This window comes from Ochotona princeps, chromosome 18, assembly GCF_030435755.1.
Source record: "Ochotona princeps isolate mOchPri1 chromosome 18, mOchPri1.hap1, whole genome shotgun sequence".
Taxonomy (NCBI): domain Eukaryota; kingdom Metazoa; phylum Chordata; class Mammalia; order Lagomorpha; family Ochotonidae; genus Ochotona; species Ochotona princeps.
Genome location: NC_080849.1, coordinates 2,906,717 through 2,925,898, shown reverse-complemented (window position 1 = coordinate 2,925,898; position 19,182 = coordinate 2,906,717). Strand labels below are relative to the sequence as shown.

Genomic DNA, 19,182 nt, shown 5'->3' with positions numbered 1-19,182 from the left:
GGAAAAGCTGTTCAGGGGTAGGTGCAGTATTTTCTCCCATTAGTTTCATAGGGTGCTTCCTCTCTTGGTCTGAAAAATCGAGGAACTATTGGTAAAACCTCCAAAATCAGGGCCAATATAAATAGTGCATTTTTGTAGTTTCTGGGTGAATTGAATTTCGCTTTATCCCAGCACCTCTTCACATATAGGATATGTTAGGTGTTTATAACAGTGTCAGTGTGTTTGGAATAAACTTGTGCTTGTATTTTGAATCAGCCATATAAATGATGAGTGAATACATTACCTAAAAAAGAGGTGAGTTGATAGCAAAGTTCTTAGACAAGAATTGGTAGAAAAAGTGGAAATGTTAGAGGTTGAAAATCGAGTCTTTGCTTTCTGTGCTATTTTGAGATTTTGTGTAATTCACTGAACGTGCTTGTGTGGACTGTCGTTTGGTTGGGCCAGATGAGCCTGTGGGAACAGCCAGAGCCGGTGGTAGCACCGAAGCTGCAAGTGTAATGCTCTTGGGTATGTGGCTTCCCAACTAAACCAACTGGCTGCTTTGTCACTTTATGAATATTCTTTGAAATTTTCTGTTTGGTGACTAAAGATTATACTGCTTTAGTTCCAGGGAGTTGAAGCTGAGTCACTTTAAAGGCTTATTTCAGAGATGTATTCTTAATTTCCTGTGTCTTAAGTAACAGAATCCTGTGACTTTAGGCCTACCGCTGGTCATTTGAAATTAGTAATTTATGTTTAACTATCTGGAAAATAACAGTTTCTTTTATATCTTTGGTTTAAAAGATTAAGACAATTTTCTCATTTGAACAAACTATTACTGTATTTGTAGAATTAAAATAATATATATTGCCAGCTGAAAATTGTGAATCCATTTTTGATTCAAATCCTTGCTACAGGGAGAGTGGGCTTAAGAAATTAAGTAGATTTTGTCCTTATGTATGATCCATAGTGATTCCTATTGATCTCTGTAAGATCTTTTATAAAACAGTGATACTACAAACAAATTTGAAAAAAGCTCATGTTGGTATAATTCATTTATTGGTTTATCCAAAATGTCAATATTTTACCAAGCTAATATACTGGAGTGCACGAAGTACTTCCTGAAGTTGGCTCATTTCAGTATTGCAAGCTGTTTGAAAGAATGGAAGCGCTTCAGCATGTCGGAGTGCCTGGTTGTTTGTTGCCCTTGGCTCCTGGCTCTGGCTTCCTGCTGATAGGCCCTCGGAAACCGTGGTGACGGCTCAGGGGATGGGATTTCGGCCACTGCTTTGGGAGAGCTGGACCCAGTTTGCAGCATCTGGGTTCTCCCTCTGCCCCACCCTGGACATGCTGGCCATTTGGGGACTGACAGAGTAGGAAGGACTTCATTTTGTTATCTGTCTCTCTGCTCTCAAGTGAATAATAATAAAATGATCGAAAGGAAGCATTTCTTAACAATTAAAACAACTGGGCTCGGCAGTGTGGCCTAGTGGCTAAGGTCCTCGCCTTGATCCCATATGGCCGCTGGTTCTAATCCCGGCGGCTCCCCTTCCTCTCTGTCTCTCCTGCTCTCAGTATATCTGACTTTGTAATAAAAATAAAATAAATCTTTAAAAAAAAACAATTAAAACAACTAAATTCTTTGTTTTATGAAAAAATCAAAAATCACTGGCTTCAGCTAATAAGTGTAGGACTTAAGCATCAGTACTTAAAAAAGTCATTTTTTATTTAATATAAATGAAATGAAATCATCTGTTGCAGTGATAATCTTAGATCTTCCTAATTCCAGGAATAATTTGGAGATTGAATGTGTACAGCTGAAATGAGAAATTGATAGTAGACATACTAGTATATATTTGATATTAAAGAAGTATTTTAGGAGCTAATAGGTTAATCAATAGAATTTAATCTTATTGTTTAGCAGCGTGTCAGATTTTGTGTGATCTGACCATGCCTCTGAGTACAACGGCGGTGCTGAATCACCGTGATGAACGGTTGCTCTGACAGAAACAGAAAAGGCAGATTTTGACCAGACTTTCGTTTGATTGATTTCGTTCATTTCTATAAACATTCTTTGACAGACCGAGTAAAGAATGATACAACAACTGTGAGTATACATCTAGCTTAGGTGGTAAGACTCTTATTTGATCATTTGACTTAAAACTTTAGTAACAGTTTTGGAATTTATGTCTGCCTGATTCAGAAATGCAGGACTGGGCCTGGCGGTGTGGCCTAGTGGCTAAAGTCCTCACCTTGAACGGGCCGGGATCCCATATGGGCACCGGTTCATATCGCAGCAGCTCCACTTCCCATCCAGCTCCCTGCCTGTGGCCTGGGAAAGCAGTCGAGAACGGCCCAAAGCCTTGGGACCCTGCACCCGTGTGGGAGACCCGGAAGAAATTCCTGGCTCCTTTCTTCAGATCTGCGCAGCATCGGCTGTTGCGGTCACTTGGGGAGTGAATCATCGGACGGAAGATCTTCCTCTCTGTCTTTCCTCCTCTCTGTATATCTGACTTTCAAAAAAAAAAAAAAAAAAGGCAGGACTTTTGAAAAAGTGTAACTGGTGAATAAAATCTCTTAATAATAGAAAACTGTAAATAAAAGATCACATTATAAGTAACATCTTAAACTATTAAATTTTGTGTTTACAAGATTGAGTTTAAGAAGTTGATGTAATAAATTTTCTCTTATGTGTAGAATTAGTCGTTTTTCTCTATACTGTATTAAGCATAAAGAATACTGGGGCTTAGTGGGAAATGCGATGCTGTGGTTTGCTTTAACTGTTCATTTCCAGTAGGTGGCTACAGTTCACTACCAAAGTGAACTTATAATAGAATTTTTATGGCAACTAAATCAGAACATGAATGTTGAATTACTATAAATGAGTTGCCCTGTGCATCTTTCTTATTTCATTTGCTTAGTCATCTAGTGTTGTTAAAGAACTTCTTTTGAGAATGTCTGAAAAGTGGTATTTTCCTTTTTCCTTCTTTGGGTCAGTGTGTACCAATGCTGTATTTTGACTTCTTTCCAAATGATTTATTTTTTGAAATTCTAGATTATGTGACGAATAATACTTACTGTATTACAAATTGTGTGATTGTAAGCATTCTTAGAAAATCCGTAGTTTTTTAAATATGGTTTTTTAATTAAATATTCTTGTTGTTGTGATTTACTTTGGCCTTTAAGATGAAGCATCGCACCTCATCTATCACTTGTGTGTGTTTACTGAGTTTACTGGCCTGGATTGAGTTTTATTTAAAATCCAGTAGGCGCGCATGTACACGTAAGAAAATATATGTGTATGTTTTTCTTTAATCTGAATCTGCGCTTGAATGTTTTAGAACTTCAATTAAAGTAATATAAATAGGAACTTATTATTTGGAAAACTGTTAAAGTTCTTATTAATCTGCATTGTGACCGTCCAGGCCTCTGGGCACGAGACTGTGTAATACGTGGTAAGCGCAGTGCTGAGGTGAGCTGCCTGCTGGCTTCTCACCGTCACCCATAAACGACAGCAATGTGCTATATCTGAGTAAATAATCTCGCATTTATTGTGCATGCGACATTTTAGATGCAAGGAGAAATTCGAAAACAAGGCCAGGCCTCCCCTTCCCCCAGTCCTTCCCGGGTCTGCTGAGTAATTTGTGTCTTCTCTTCAGTGGCTGTTCATTTCTGTGTGTGTGTGTATGTGTGTGTGAAATTGATGTGAATTTTATGTCTTGCAGGTATTAGTTGAATTGCACAGTTCAAGGTTTAGTTTTTTGTTTTACTTTACAAATGAAAATGTCAGTTTTGTATGATACTGTAAGACTGCAATTTTAGGTTTGTTTTAATCAACTGCCAATTGAAATGGCTGGCCATAACTGCTTAATCTATTATTAATGAGCATTTTGCTCAGCTATACACATTGTAAAAATAGTGCTTAGCTTCTAGGAGGGTTTTATTTTTACTTTTAGAGTTTGTATACAAATTTCACATTCTCCCTTGAAGACAAATGAATTGTTATGTATTCCTCACTGCTCTTCCTGCTGTTGCTACGGTGTATTCATCATGGTTATAGTAGCAGACGAAGAAATGGGCCACAATTGTAACTAATTAAAAGAAATTTCATTCACACATTTATTAAGGAAATGTTGGAATAGATAGATGGATCTTTGTGAATCGAAGGACTTTGAACTTAGAACTTTGATTACTGCACATAAAGATAACTCATTTTTCTCAGATACTAAAATTTTTATCTGAGTGTTAGGGCTTTTTGTTATAGAGTTCATTTTAAGGATGTGTATGTGTCCGAATGCCAGCGAACGTTCCTGCAGAGCCAGGAGTGAGCCTTGTTTGCCGAGGACCTTAAAGGACAAAGGATGTTTGACCCCCACCCTGAGACCAGGCAGTGTAAGTTTACACAAGGATCAGGGTGCACAGATTTTAATAATGCAAACAATATTAGTCCTGTCCCCTCTGGCGCCTTGGCGCTGGTTGTGTACTGCGCTTCCCAAAGTGTGGAGCTGTAAGAGAGGCCCTGGGGAGCACCTGGCACAGCTAGAACATTGCAGTGATGACAAAGCTAGAGCCCAGAGGGCAGTTAAGGCCCCGGCCAGGAGACGGCAGCGATGAGTCCCTGTGCACCCTGATGGAGCACTGGGTCGGCAGCAGATGCAGCTCCGAGCCCGGAGTGTGGAGTCGTGTGCCGTTCAGTTACCAGGAGTGCCACTTTTGTAGTTTGATATTTATAAAACCAGAGGCAGGTTTTAAAATTTAAGATGTTTGACATTTTTTAGCAGTATCAGTTTGTTTAAGTGTTATTGATATGGCTTTTACACACTTGTTTTTACTCTTTTGAAGTTGGTTTACATTATTTTCTTTCCTTTAGTAAACTGTTTTGTTTTCCTCACTGTTGGCTTTGTGCTTTTCTTGTACTAGTCTACAGAAATTACATTTGCTTGCTTTTTTCCCTGTGTAAGCTTTCCATTTGTTTATTCATTAAATTTTCTGAGTTGTTAGTATTTCTGGATTCAGTTCAAGTCTGTGAAAGCTGTAAAGTTGATGGTAATTTCTTGAAATACATCTTTTTCATGAACTATGTAAAAAGGTTTCAGCAGAGAGAATTTCTTGCAGTAAATGCTGTTTGCTCAAGAGCCTTGACTTGACATAAGATTTGGTTTCTTTTATTGCTGTTTTTTCTGACTCACATTTCTTGCTTAAAAATTGATTAATAGCAAAAAAAATTAATACATTTCTGTATTTGTCCATTTGTGTTGCCTGAGGAGTGTGAGAAGGGGAACTGCTATCAGCATGGGCTTTGATACGCAAAGTCTCCTCCTTAGTGGTTAGTTTGCTTGGCGTGTAAAGCTTTACTCGGGCACTACCGTAGGGCTCTGGCACCTCAGTGATGTTAGCTCTCAGTGCTTGCCTCCATCTTGGCCTTGGCGTCATGTTTGCTGTCTTGTCTGAATCATTTCTCATTCAATGCAGCAGCAATCTTTGTCTTTTGCACAGTTCCAGAACTGATGCTGGCTACCTTGGGAGTGTCCAGTGCTGCTTCTGCCTGACCACTGGGGACGGGGGCAAGCAGTGTCCTAGAATTCCTTTCCTGCCTGCCTGCTCCCTCTCACCTTTGGGCCCCATTCTTTCTCTCCTCTCCCCTCTCGTCCCTTCCCTCTTTTCCCCTCTCGTCCCTTCCCTCTTTTCCCCTCTTGTCTTCCTCCTCTGTGTGTGCAGCTGACAACGTTGTAGCCTTACCTCCAACCCCACTTGAACAGCTCTGAGAGGAGCGGCAGTTTGTCTTTATTTAAAGTTGTGTAGTGTATATCATTTATTTTCTCAACTGCTGTTTATATATTTAGAACTTTAAGACTTTATAGTTTTAATAAATAAAGAATTCTTAGAGAAGGAGTTGCCACCAAGATGAATATTGGATTGAATTTAATATAAAGAAAAACTGGGATGCTCAAAATGCTGTGTGATTATCAGAAATGACACATGTAAAAATAGCCATAGAAGGATTAATTTAGACACTGTTGAAACCTGCCTTTATTTAGATGAGAATGACTTGGAGATTGGATATTCCTAAATTCTGACTTCCTGATTCTACTGTATTCAGAAGTGGCTGACTGGGTGTATGTTACGGGATTCTTTGTTTGGAGCATCCTCTTAGGACACAGGTGTGTGCGCTGTCTCCGGCAGCACAGAGACTAAGAACAGGTAGACGTCCGTTTATCACCGGTCATCACTGTATCTGGCCCAAACATCCAGATTTCTTTACAGTGTAACTACTCCTGGACACTCTATGTGTATGTTCTACAAATTGTATGCTAAAATGCGTTATGCATATATGCTTTCAATTTTCATACCTATGTCTGGGGAACATTGTGCAGTTTTACTCCAGATCTGCATTCTCTGGGTTTTAATGATTTCGAATTTTTTTTTGTTTGCATTATGAAACAGGTAGAGAACTTAATTCTGTTTTGTTTTGGGCAGCTTTCTAATTTGGTAACACACAAATCCATGTCATTGTGGCTTACGTTTTCAGCTTTTAAAGACTGTATTTTAATTGTTTTATTCTTGGGAATTCCTTTGTTTGATTAAAACAAACCAGTATCATTGTTAACTGAAAATGCATAGTATATACAGAGTTGATTAAGCACCATGTAGAATATTAGTTATTACAGAATAAATTCATGTAAAAATATGTTCATTTATGAAATTGATAAAAATCGTGGGGTACAAAGTTCTGTTTGTATTTTACTTAATTTGAAAATTGACTGTTGGCATCAGTTTTCTCTAACCAAGCCTTCTGGGTCTGTTTGTATATGTTCAAATATTTATTCTTTATTCAAATAATTGAATAGTGAAATCATCTTAAAGCATCTTGACAGTAGTAGCTGGAGCCGTTGTTGATGGTGGAGAGTCAGAGAAAACATATGTGAAGCTTGTAATGGTTATATTTCTTGATAGATTTCATAAGAAAGCACATAATTTGTGACGACTTCAATAAAAAGACACGGCAGAAAAACTTTTCTGTGTTAACGGCAAAGTAAGTGGGGCAGATTTTGCATTTTGAATAGAAATGTTATGAACTGTGATTGAATTTGTCGTGAAAGTGTGTCAGTATTAATAAAAGTATTTAGGTACAAGTTTACCAGGCTTTGTAGCGTTTTTAAGGTTAAGGATTGGTTAACATGAACAGTCACTTCTGTGCAGAATCTGACAGATCTGTTTGTGTGCCTTGCGGATTATCATGCCATTTTGTATTTCAAACCCTTTTTGTCAGGACACCGGGCAGAACAATGATGCTTTGAGGACGTAATTAAAGATATTGTTCAAAGAACAACTTTCTGCATGTTTGAATTATTACTGTCATCAAAATCATACAAATATGGAAATATGATTGCCAGAAGCACATAAATCAATGATCAGCATGGCCTCAAAATCCAATAAATATGTAGAGTTAAATACTTTAAAATGCAAATTGTGTCTGATGATTTGCATATGGTGGAGTTGAAAGGAAATTTGTTGCTTAACAACCTCTAAGGTAGCAGTTAGGGCTGTGGGTAAACATAGATTTTTTTATTCATCATTGGTCAAGTTGCAAGATTTGATAAATGACAGGAGACTGCTTTCCTTGGTTAAAATGACTACAGTCTTTGCTGAATCCTAAAACTGCCTTGAAGTCATCTGAATAATTAAGAGTTAATTATTCTTCATCCATCTAGATCAGAAAAGGACAGATTTAGGGAAGGAATTTATAATTTTTGCCTCCCGTCCTGTCATGTCGTAATGTGATAAACTAAACTGACTTGGAATAGTATCTATTGACCTTATAATAATTACGCTCCACAAAACATTTTTTGTTGTAGTTTTTAATTGCTTATATCGATTCTAGAAACTACGTATGAACAGACTTGTAAGTTTGTCTTTAAAGAAGGCAATATAAAATTCTTCTTTCATTATTATTGTGCTTAAGTTTATCATTGTGGATATATGCACTCATAGAATGTAAGTTTCATATGTACTTGGAGAAATAGCAAGCAATGTCTTTCAAATTATTATGGAGGGAAATTTTTGATGTATTGGGAAAATTATTTTATAGAGTTATTTGAAAGGGCAACAGATCTTTCTTCCCCTAGTTTACTTTGAAACCTTTAGGTAAGAAGTCCATTTAAATAACTTAATTTTTTGTGATTAACGTAGTGTTGGAACACATGATTGGTGAGGATTTACCAGCAATGCACAGATTATGAGGCTGAAAAAGGTAACTGAAAGTTGGGAAATAAACAGCCCTCATATTGTATTCTGTTAAAAGCAAATGTTGACAAACTCACATGAAAATCCAGTATCTCCTGGAGAATTTTTTGTGGAATGATTTTCTTTGAGATGGACTGTTTTGTGAGTGTTTACCGATCACAAGCAGAGTTGTAATAAAGAAATCAATATGCATGATCCCTTTCCATGTAGTACAACAGGGTTACACTGGTAGGTTAAATACAGGCAGCATTCCTTTCCAGAAAATCAATTTGCTGTATAGCCTGCACCAGCCTGTCTCTTTGCACAGTCATTTGATGTGTGCACACAGTAAATTCCGTATTGGCACCTTCAAACAGTATTGACTTCTTGAAGGCTGTGGGTTTAGGAACCTGACTTGAAGAAGAAGGGCAAGCCCTTGCTACAGCAGTCAGACATGCCACGCTCACTTCTTTTTTCATATTTGGTTTCAAGCTAATCAGTTAAAAAGTCCCTACATTTTCATATTTTACAGAAAGCCAAATGTGATTTTAGTGGGCAATACAATTTTTTTTTAATATTCATTAACTCTATTTTTGAAACTCTAGGTGTTTCCACATTTCCCAAGTTATCTGTATCCTCAGAAGGATGGATTTTATGCTAAGGATAAATTGCTGCGTATTTAAAATGTTTGAGTAAATTTGAAAATTTGACATTATTTGTAGGCAATTTGTGACCTGCCTACATTTCACGAACAAAACTGTTTTAGAGAAGACTATATTAAATATTCAGATAGTAAGTTACATGCCTTTATTACCAAAACAAAAATGTTGGAGGAAATGTATGAAAGCATGTTTCATTTTTCAGTCCTTGTGCTCTTTATGCTTTGGCTGTTTCTTACAGAAGTGTTTCAGGTGGAGGGTCGGTGTCCTCTCCTTCATTGCTTCTTTCTTCAGTTCCTGCTGGGCTCCCGTGGACCCGCCAGCTCTGTTGTAGCGCAGTGCGGTGTGCTTCCGGCCTGCCCATGTGCCTGCCATGGGTCGTGTTTAAATCATGATTCCTCCCCACCCCCCAGTGTGATAAACTAAGATGCAGCAAAGCATTGTGCTAGTTAATACATGCAGCTCACAAAGCTGCAATGGCTGTTTTTTGGTGGATTTTACAAAAGCTTTTTTATTTGTTGCATAGTTCTCAAATATGATTTTGGTGTTATCCATGAGTGTGTACATTTAGACCACTGCTGATAAAGGCTATGATAAATGTGAGAGTGAGGGGATGTAGGACACTAGGAATAAAGCAGAAGTAGACTATTAAAAGTGGTTTTGGCAATCGTTATCATTGCACTGTCATTTACACTCATGAAATTTTCATGTATTAATGGATACTGAAGTACGTAACTATTACATAAAATGCTTTCAGAGTGTAGCATTAGGTTTAGAGAAGTTCATGAGCATAAGAAGTAAGTAGCTTTTGGTTAGGGTGTATATTTACTTATGTTTTAAATGTTGATAGCAACCTCTAACATTTTCAAAAATAAATAATCACTTAGAAAATGAATTTTCTCTTTGAGGAAAACATTCTTATAATAGGGACAAAATTATCCAATAATAGTGTAAACCAAGCCAGGCATAGCAGCAGACAGAAAAATGCATTCAACCAGTAGGATCATGGATTTGTTTGATTCAGATAATTGAAAGTGTTTCATACTATTATTGCAACTTGAAGGCTTGTTTAAGTGTCTAACTGTCAGTCACTTCGCAAGGTGAAAAGTATTCAATTGTCACTGTGTCAGTCAATAGAGATGAGAACTGTCTGCCTAATGGATTTCTTTACATAGATGTCTGCATGGAGGCAGAAGTAAAATCAATGTGTTGTCGTGTGTGAGTGTGCTGCATCAGACTGCCGGCTGCACTGCAACTGCACTTCTGTAACATCTACATTCTTCATTGTTTGTAGGAGCCAGAAGAAAGCTCTGAACATACAGGCCGTGAGATGGGTTAGGTGGAAACTTGTATTTGTGAGGAGATTTTTTGGTACCACCTTTGTCCATAAAACATGTTTCATCTTCTCAACCAGGAAGTTTTCCTGAAGTGATGGGGACTGAGGACCTTGCATCGTGATCCTTTGTCCTTCGGAACGTGCTACTGTCACATGTCTCATAGAAAACAGAGTGATAGTTTTGCATTGGAAGATACCTGAATCAGTGGGCTCTTTTCTTTGCGGTAGGGGGTTGCTTTCTTAGTAGAAATTTTTTTTATCAACACCTGAAACAGACACATATGAATAAATGTATTTTAATATTTTTTTGATGACAGAAACCAGAAGGGATTAGATCTTTGGCTAGATGAATATAATGATTGAAAATTGTGAAAATTTATGAAAAATAAGGAGAGAATAAATGACAAGTTCAGTTTTAATTTAAAAATTTGGTTATATAACAATGGAGTGTAGTCCTAAAGGGAGCCCATTATGGGGAGGTGAATCGGGAGGTTTTGCTGGCAGCCAAGGAAACATTCAGGAAGGTGTTTCAGAAATCTGACATCTACGGAACTTTGCTGTGTCAGATAATGTTTAAAAAATTGTTCAGCCAGTCCTGAAAATGATGTGAGGACTCAGGCTAACCAAAGGTGGTACCGGGAAGGTGAGGTGTCCTGGATGACCTTGGAGGGGTCCTGAGAAGACGTGAGGGGTCAGGCAGAGGGAAAGTGGTACGCTGTCGCTGGACCTTCAGGGTTTTGAAGTCCAGTCATTACCAAAGAAAGTCCCCATTAAAGTAAGTTTCCAGAGGCCCATATAGTGGCCAGAAGCTGAAAGTTGGGGAACAGATGCCAGCAATTCCACATGGCAGGAGCTTTGTAACACTAAGGACGTGAACCTCAAAGTGTCATTATCTGGAAGTGTTTCTGCAGAGGGCAGATTGTAGCCTGGCAAGGGAGTCGGGTCTTGTTGGGTGATTAACTGTGTGCTAATCACTAGTACCAGGCTCTGCGGTGGCATGAGGCAGTGTCTGGGCCTTGCATTGGTCCAGTGGGTCGCAGTACCAGGCTCTGCGGTGGCATGAGGCGGTGTCTGGGCCTTGCATTGGTCCAGTGGGTCGCAGTACCAGGCTCTGCGGTGGCATGAGACGGTGTCTGGGCCTTGCATTGGTCCAGTGGGTCGCAGTACCAGGCTCTGCGGTGGCATGAGGCAGTGTCTGGGCCTTGCATTGGTCCAGTGGGTCGCAGTACCAGGCTCTGCGGTGGCATGAGGCAGTGTCTGGGCCTTGCATTGGTCCAGTGGGTCGCAGTACCAGGCTCTGCGGTGGCATGAGGCAGTGTCTGGGCCTTGCATTGGTCCAGTGGGTCGCAGTACCAGGCTCTGCGGTGGCATGAGGCAGTGTCTGGGCCTTGCATTGGTCCAGTGGGTCACATTTACCCTTGTGCCTTTGAAGGAGAGGCCATTCTCACATGCTAAAATCAGTCTCCATAGACGAAATTTTAGTCACTTTGAAGCAATAGTAGATAAATTTTATGATTTTAAAATAGTCTCAGAAGCCTGGTTTTAGTGATCTTTTTTTCCCTTTGTGCCTCCGGGTCTTTATGATTTATCTTTTCTTACACTTACGAGATTGCAGGTTCCTGAGCATAGCACTGCAGGTGTTGCTGTTTTCAGAGCATGTATGTTGACTGCTGGCTACCGGAAGACAACAGGGCCAGGCCAGGTCACAGAAAGCAGTGAGGTGGGTTTAATGTCTACTTTTCGTTTTCGTATGAAAGGTCTGGATGTCTGGATTCGGCGTAGTTCTGCCAGGTTCGGCTAACTGGTCCTTGATTTCACTGGGCTTAGCTGCAGTTTTCAAAATGGAGGTAGCTGCAAGGAGTCAGTGATCCAGTGTGTATGAAATGGCTGTGCTTTACCATGCAAATACTGAGCAGTAAATGTTTTTCCCCGCATGTTCCATATTTTTTTGCTCTGTTAGCAATTTGGGCACATAGAGCAGGAGGACTGAAGTATAGTGGTTTTACGTGTCATCCTTGCACAGGGGCCATGCTAATCTTCTCTGTATCATTCCAATTTTAGTATATGTGCTGCCAAAGCGAGCACAGTATAGTGGTTTTAATGTAGTACAGATTTGTCTGTAATTCACATGAAAAAAGTAAGGAGTTAGTTAATATCTGTCTTGGCCCCTGTGAGTGCCATTAGAGATCTAAGCACCTATTTTTCTGACCTGCTGCTCTCAGTGCAGACCCTTCACACTCGGTCCTGCAATGGCCCAGCATTGTAGCTATGATGCCACCTGTTTCTCTTGTTACTAGCTGTGAGCATGGTGGGGCAGGGTAGAGCCCTTCCTTCCTCCCTCCCCCCTCCCCTCCCTCCCTCCCTTCCTTCCTTCCTTCCTTCCTTCCTTCCTTCCCTCCAAGATTTATTTATTTTTATGGGAAAGTTAGATATACAGAGGAGAAGAGAGAGAGGATGATCTTCTGTCTGCTGATTCACTCCCTAAGTGGCCCCAATGGCTGGAACTGAGCTGAGCCAATCTGAAGCCAGGAACCAGGAGCTTCTTCTGGGTCTCCCACGTGGGTGCAGAGTCCCAAGGCCTTGGGCTGTCCTCGATTGTTCTTCCAGACCACGAGCAGGAGCTGGATGGGAAGCAGGGAGGCTGGAAATGAGGCCCCTGGTTCCCAGCCAGTAATGGCTTAATCACTCATGTGGCAGACCCAGTAGAGTTCCTGGCTCCTGACTTCAGCCTGCTGCTATATGAGTTAATGGTCCAAGTAAACCAGCAGGTAGATCTCTTTCTCTGGATTTCTCCCTCCTTCTCTGTTACACTGCCTTCCAAGTACGTTCCCGTGTGCTGGTACGTCACACAGGTCATCTCTGGGTCCGTGCTGCCTTCCAAGTACGTTCCCGTGTGCTGGTACGTCACACAGGTCATCTCTGGGTCCGTGCTGCCTTCCAAGTACGTTCCCGTGTGCTGGTACGTCACACAGGTCATCTCGGATCCATGCTGCATTCCTCTGCCTTGGAGGCACCAGAGAGGTCGATCTCCCTCCCTATATCGCGTGCTGATGTTTCCTCCTGGCTTTCTGTCCCTTGTGGTCATTTGATAATCTGGTGAGTTTCCTGGGCTTATCCTTGTGTCATTTCTGCTTGCTCCACCTGAGTCTAGCTCAGCTGTGCCCCCTCTGGCCGTGGATGTGGCTGTGGCCTTCGCTCCTCTCCACTGCCTGGGCTGCAGTCTGCAGATCGCTGCTGGTGCTTCATCAGGCCGGTGTCAAGTCCATCTTGCACCGGAGAAGTTTAAATGTCTTTGTTTTGTTTATTACATTAACTTTAGAATGTCCTGGCAAATTTGACCCTCCAGGTTCTTGTGGTATACATAACATTAATAACAAATGAAAGTCATAGCTAGTAAGCTCATTTTCAGGTACTGCGCTTTAAGGATAGGCTACAATAGCCATGATAACAGCAGGTCTTACTTTCATTGAGCATTTCTGATGTCAGATCACATGTGCAGCTCTTATGTGTATTTAATTCATATAGCAGCCTGAAAGGTAGGTATTATTATCTTTAGATTAAATAATGGAAATGGATTTTTTTTAAAGATTTGTTTTTATTGGAAAGGCAGCTTTACAGAGAGGAGAGACAGAGTGAAAGGTCTTCCAGAGCTGAGCTGATCTGAAGCCAGGAGCCTGGAGCTTCTTCTGGATCTCCCACATGGATGCAGGGTCCCAAGGCTTTGGGCCATCCTTGACTGCTTTTCCAGGCCACAAGCAGGGAGCTGCATGGGAATTGGAGCTGCCAGGATTAGAACTGGCGCCCATATGGGAACCCAACACGTGCAAGGTGAGGACTTTAGCTACTAGGCCATGCTGCTGGGGCCTAGAAAAAGATTTTTTTAAAAAAAGATTTATTTCTTGAACTTCAGTTGCAAAGGAGGGAGAGTCAGAGGGTGGGATGTAGAGAGAGAGAAGGAGAGAAACACAGTCTGCTGGTTGATTCTCTGGACGGTCCCGGTGGACAGATGACGCTGATAGGAAGCTGTGAGCCAGGAGTTGCTTCTGGGTTTCTCACATGGGTGCAGGTCCCAAGGCCATGAGCCATCCTTTGCTGCATTCCCTGGCCGTTAGTAGGGAGCTGGATTGGAGGTGGAGCAGGTGGCACCTGTGGGCATATGGGACCTGTACTCATATGGGATACTGGCACCGTAGGCAGAAGATTAGCCTGGATAGACCATCACAGCAGCCCCCAAATTGAGATGTAAGTGCCTTTGTGAGTATGCTTATGGGTAGTTAGAGCAGGAGTCAGCTCTGTGCAGTTCTGGGTATTCTTAGTCAAAATGTCCTGAAAAGGTTTCATCAGACCCCTCTGCTCTGGGTCCTTTGGTCAGGAAAGTGCACATTTCTTGGTGATGACATTAAATAGAGTGCTGGGAGACTATTAGTGTACCCATACAAAGGCGACATTTTGAATTTTAAGGATTCACTGTTTTTGAGAGAAACAAAGCACATTTTAAGTGTATTGAACTAAGGGTTTTTTTTCTTCAAGATGAATATTATTTTTGCCATTTAATTGATTTTTGACTTTAAGAAATCTGTTGAGCACTGGGTTTGTCAACATGCTTGTGCTACTCCTTGTAGGCAACATCTTTGTTTTGGGGTTTGGTTCTGACTTACTTGTCAGCACTGGACCATGAGTAATTTCCATCTTTTCGTGGAGTTTCCCAGCTAAGCGAGTTCGAATATTTTCAGTTATGTCGATCTGTGCCGTAACCCCAGTGCTTGGTTAGGACAGGGGTGGGTGTGGGGCTAGGCTGTAGACTTGTATCGATCTTTTAGAAGCTGCAGCACTTGACTTAATCTGCATGCCCTGACTGGACACTTCGAACCCACATTGGTTGCTCTGTCCTCGTGGTAGCTGGCAGTTATCATAGACTTAGAATCCATGGAAAGGACTCCTAGTGGAGGTGGCGATGTGATGCTGCAATGATGTTCTTGCTTTGTTTTCATGTTTTCCCCTAATGGGAAGTTGCCTTTTTCCATTTTTGTAATTAGGTGGTATCTTCCAGAGGACTTTGCTGGAGATCATTAAAGTATTTATGGTTTCATAAAGCATGGGTGATTTCTTGTGTTGGTTTAGCTCACATCATTTTTTTTATTCAGTTGAGGTCTAAGTGTTCTCCTGTGTGTTTGGTAAATACCATTTAAAAAAAGACACATCTGTGACCTGAGGCAACCCGCATTCTGGTGCCTCTGCTCTTCTCCCTGTTGGATTTGCGTTTATCAGGAACAGCCAGGTATTCATTGTCTGTTTGCAGTCCTTTCGCTCCCTCATCCGTTGTTGAGTTTGATCGTTGGTTGTACTTACAGTTCTAAGCTCCAGGGACGTAGATTATCTCTCACCTGTCTGTGGGCATCTTCAAATCTTACAGCCCTACTGTGGAGCCCTGAGGAAGGCCCAAGTGCATGGGGTCCTTTCTGAGCCAGGAGATTGGTGCTGCCCACCCTCACTCTCTGCCCACTTGCCCTCTTTCTTCCTCTGCCTGTGCTTCTTGGAGGATTCCTGGGTGAAGTGGTGGCTGTAAGATTGGGCTCTGCCTGTTTGCTGCCTTTTTTCTCTTGCAACGTTCCCAGTCTCATTGCTTGCACACAAGCCTTGTTCTCAGGTGCTCTGCCTTGCAGGCGGCCAGACTGAGAGACCCTTACTGTTCATGAGTTGATTGACACTGAGTTTTCAGATATTACGTAGGGAAGGAATGGTATATTGGTGAATGTGAGCCTCCGTTTCTTGGCTCCAAGTCTTCCTGGGCCCGCAGCCTGTGGGGCTGGTCTGATGTGCTACCCTTTATCCTCCATGTTGCTTTGAGTGGAGTAGACTTTTTGAAGCACTCCGTACAGGCAAGAATCACTAAAAATGAAAATTGCCAAATTAAAACATACTCAAAAGTTATGTAAATCTTGGTTATTTTCTGAGGCACAAACACCAAGTTTTAAGATGATTTACGAGGCCTGAAGACCCCGTGTTCTTTTTCTGAAACCTCTGAGGCTGTTGTTTGTTCAAGTCAGTTGCCGCTGTATTGGGATTCTGTCTCAGAACCCAGCTCCGGGTGTTCCCTGCATGCCTGGCTGGAGCCCGTGGGGCAACCCAGAACGTTGATGATGTGTTGCCAAGGATGCAAGCCCTGGCTTCTGAGGGAATTTCCAGTGTTAGGTTGATGGCATAAAGGTTTCTCTTAGTATAGAGATTCTAAGATTCTGTGTTTTTTTAAGTCCTGGTTAAAACCATGATGCTAATCCATTTTTACAACATTTAAAATCATGTCTAGTGATTCTGGAAAATCAGATTATTTTCTGAAAGTTGTGTTGAAGGGATTCGTGTGACTTGCTGTGTGACATCTGAAAGGCCATGCTTCAGTTCCTGTCTCAGGCATTCTGAGCCAGGCATGCACTGAGGGGGGGGATGGTAAGATTAGAATGAGTAGTTAAAATAGCAAAACCTCACAGTTTTGAAAACTGTAGTGATACATGGTGGTTAAATGGATGTTCTGTTATGCTTGCTAAGGCATGAGATCTGCATCAAATTTTTTTTTCTGGCCTACTTTTAAACTTAATTTTTAAAATTAATTTAAATTTTAGCAGGTTCAATCTGATTGCATAACAAATGGCATGACCTTTTACTCCACTGCTTCCCACCTATCTCCCTTCTCCCTCTTTGTGCTTCTTTATTGTTTTAAACTTTTGAGACAATGCTTTGTATTTGTACCGCAGTGAAAGATTTAATACTTCACTGAATAAGTTTAACAAGTAAAAAGAAAAAAAACCCTTAGTGAGAATACATACAACAGCTATAAACAATGATTAAATGGAAAAATGACCGTTTTACTCATGCAGTAAATTATGATCACAGATCGTGAAAACTGCACTAGTATAGCATACTTTTTAAAAAATGTATTATTCCAAAGATGTATCTATTTTTATTGGCAAGGCAGAGAAGGGGAGACAGAGAGGGAGTTCTTCAGTCTGTTGTTTCACTTCCTTAATTGCCATAATATCCAGATCGAGGCTAATCCTGCGCTGGGAACCAGGAGCTTTTTCCCCATTGTCCATGTGGATTCAGTGGCCTAAGGACCTGAGGCATCCTCTGATGTTTTCTCAGTCTGTTAGCAAAGAGCTTTATCAGACGTGTGGAGCATCCGGGACTAGAACCAGCACCCCATATGGGGTTGGTATATTGTGGGCAGAGGATCAGCCTTCTGAGGCCCCGCGCTGGCCCCTAGGATCGAGTTCTTAACCACTGCTTTGGCAGAGGGATGACGTGTGCAGTAACACTGATACAGATAGTTCTTTCTTTTGTCTTTACTTTCCTTTTTTTTTTTTTTTAATTTTAGCGCCCATATACAATAAAGAACGTGTGTTATTTGTCTTTCTGGATCCGCCTTATTTCAAACAGTATGAGGCCTATCAGCTGAGTCCATTTTGCTGCAAATACTAGTTTTATTTATCTTTACAGCTACTAATATTCCATTTTGCATATGTACAGAATTTTCTTTATCCATTCTGATGATAGACACCTCAGTTGATTCCATATTTTGGCTGTTTTGAACAATGCTACTGTAAATGCTGTGGTGCAGGCCCTGTAGTGCATTCTGCTTAAGTCTGTGGAGTACATACCCAGCAGAGGGATTGCTAGCTCATCGGGCAAGTCTGTTGCTGGTTTTGGAGAGATCCCCACCCCGTTTGCCGCAGTGGCTGCACCGCAGTGTGAGCACTCCCCCTCCCCACATCCTCGTCAGCGTGCCACTCTGGGCTTTGCAGTTGGCCATTCTGGTGGGTTGTGATTTCTATTTACATTTTTAGAAGATGTATTTGTTTTTATTGGAAAGGCAGATATACAGAGAGGCGCAGAGACAGAGAAAGATCTTTAGTCCTCTGGTTCATTCCCCAAGCAGCTTCAATGGCCAGAGCTGAGCCAATCCAAAGCCAGGAGCCAGGAGCTTCTTCTCTGTCTCCCACCCAGATGTGGGATTCCTCTACTATCTTCCTGGCCACAAGCAGGGAGCTGGATGGGGAGCGGGGCTGTTTGGATTAGAACTGGCACCCATATGGCATCCTGGTGTGTGCAGGTGAAGACTTTACCCACTAGGTTATGACGCTGGGCCCTGTGATCTATCTTGAGTTAATTTTTGTATATGTTGAAAGTTATTTTTTAGTTTCATTATCCTACACACACACACATGCACATGTAGTTTTTTTCCTGTAGCATTCTTTTGAAGAGATCACCCATACTACCTTGTTGGGTGCCAGTACTTCAGGAGGAGGATTGCCTTGCTAGCCTGCTTTGAATAACCCTGAATAACACTTTCTAAAGGAGGAGGAAAAAGAAAACCTCATGAAAATACACATGTTGAAAGAATTTGTGACTATTTTCAATGTAACTATGAAGAAGTTAAGTTTGCTTGATTCTTTTTTCTAAAAATATATCTATTTTCACTGGAAAGTCAGAGATACAGAGAGGAGGAGAGACAGAGAGGAAGGAGAAATCTTTTCATCTGCTGATTCACTCCCCAAGCAGACGTAATGGCCAGAGCTGAGCCCATCTGAAGCCAGGAGTCAGGAGCCTCCTCCAGTTCTCCCACGTGGGTGCAGGATCCCAAGGCGCTGGACCGTCCTCCTCTCCTTCCCTCCCTCCCTCCTTTCCCTCCCTCTCTCCTTTCCCTCCCTCTCTCCCTCCCTCCCTCCCTCCCTCCCTCCCTCCCTCCCTCCCTCCCTCCCTCCCTCCCTCCCTCCCTCCCTCCCTTTCCATGTATTTAAAAGGTGGAGAGACAGACTGTTGAATAGGAAGAAGAAGCTCCCATTCCCTGAACACTCTCCACTGGTCCCCAGGGATGTCCAAATGGGTTGAAACCAGGGATGTAAAATTCACTGCATGTCCGCCATGTGGGCGACCTGAAGCATCACTTGTGCCTCCCAGACTTGGCATCTGGACTCAGGGACAGAGCTGAGT

The 19,182-nt window shown here is 41.5% G+C and overlaps 1 protein-coding gene and 1 non-coding gene across 2 annotated transcripts in view; one reads left to right on the top strand and one right to left on the bottom strand.

The window, feature by feature from the left end:
- Positions 1–19,182, top strand: part of ZNF407 (zinc finger protein 407) — a 399,980-nt gene that overhangs the window by 43,097 nt on the left and 337,701 nt on the right. The gene's annotated exons all lie outside the window — the stretch shown is intronic.
- On the bottom strand, positions 12,176–12,282 carry LOC118758108 (U6 spliceosomal RNA). The gene has a single exon (XR_004995535.2). It is a non-coding gene; the product is annotated as a U6 spliceosomal RNA (small nuclear RNA).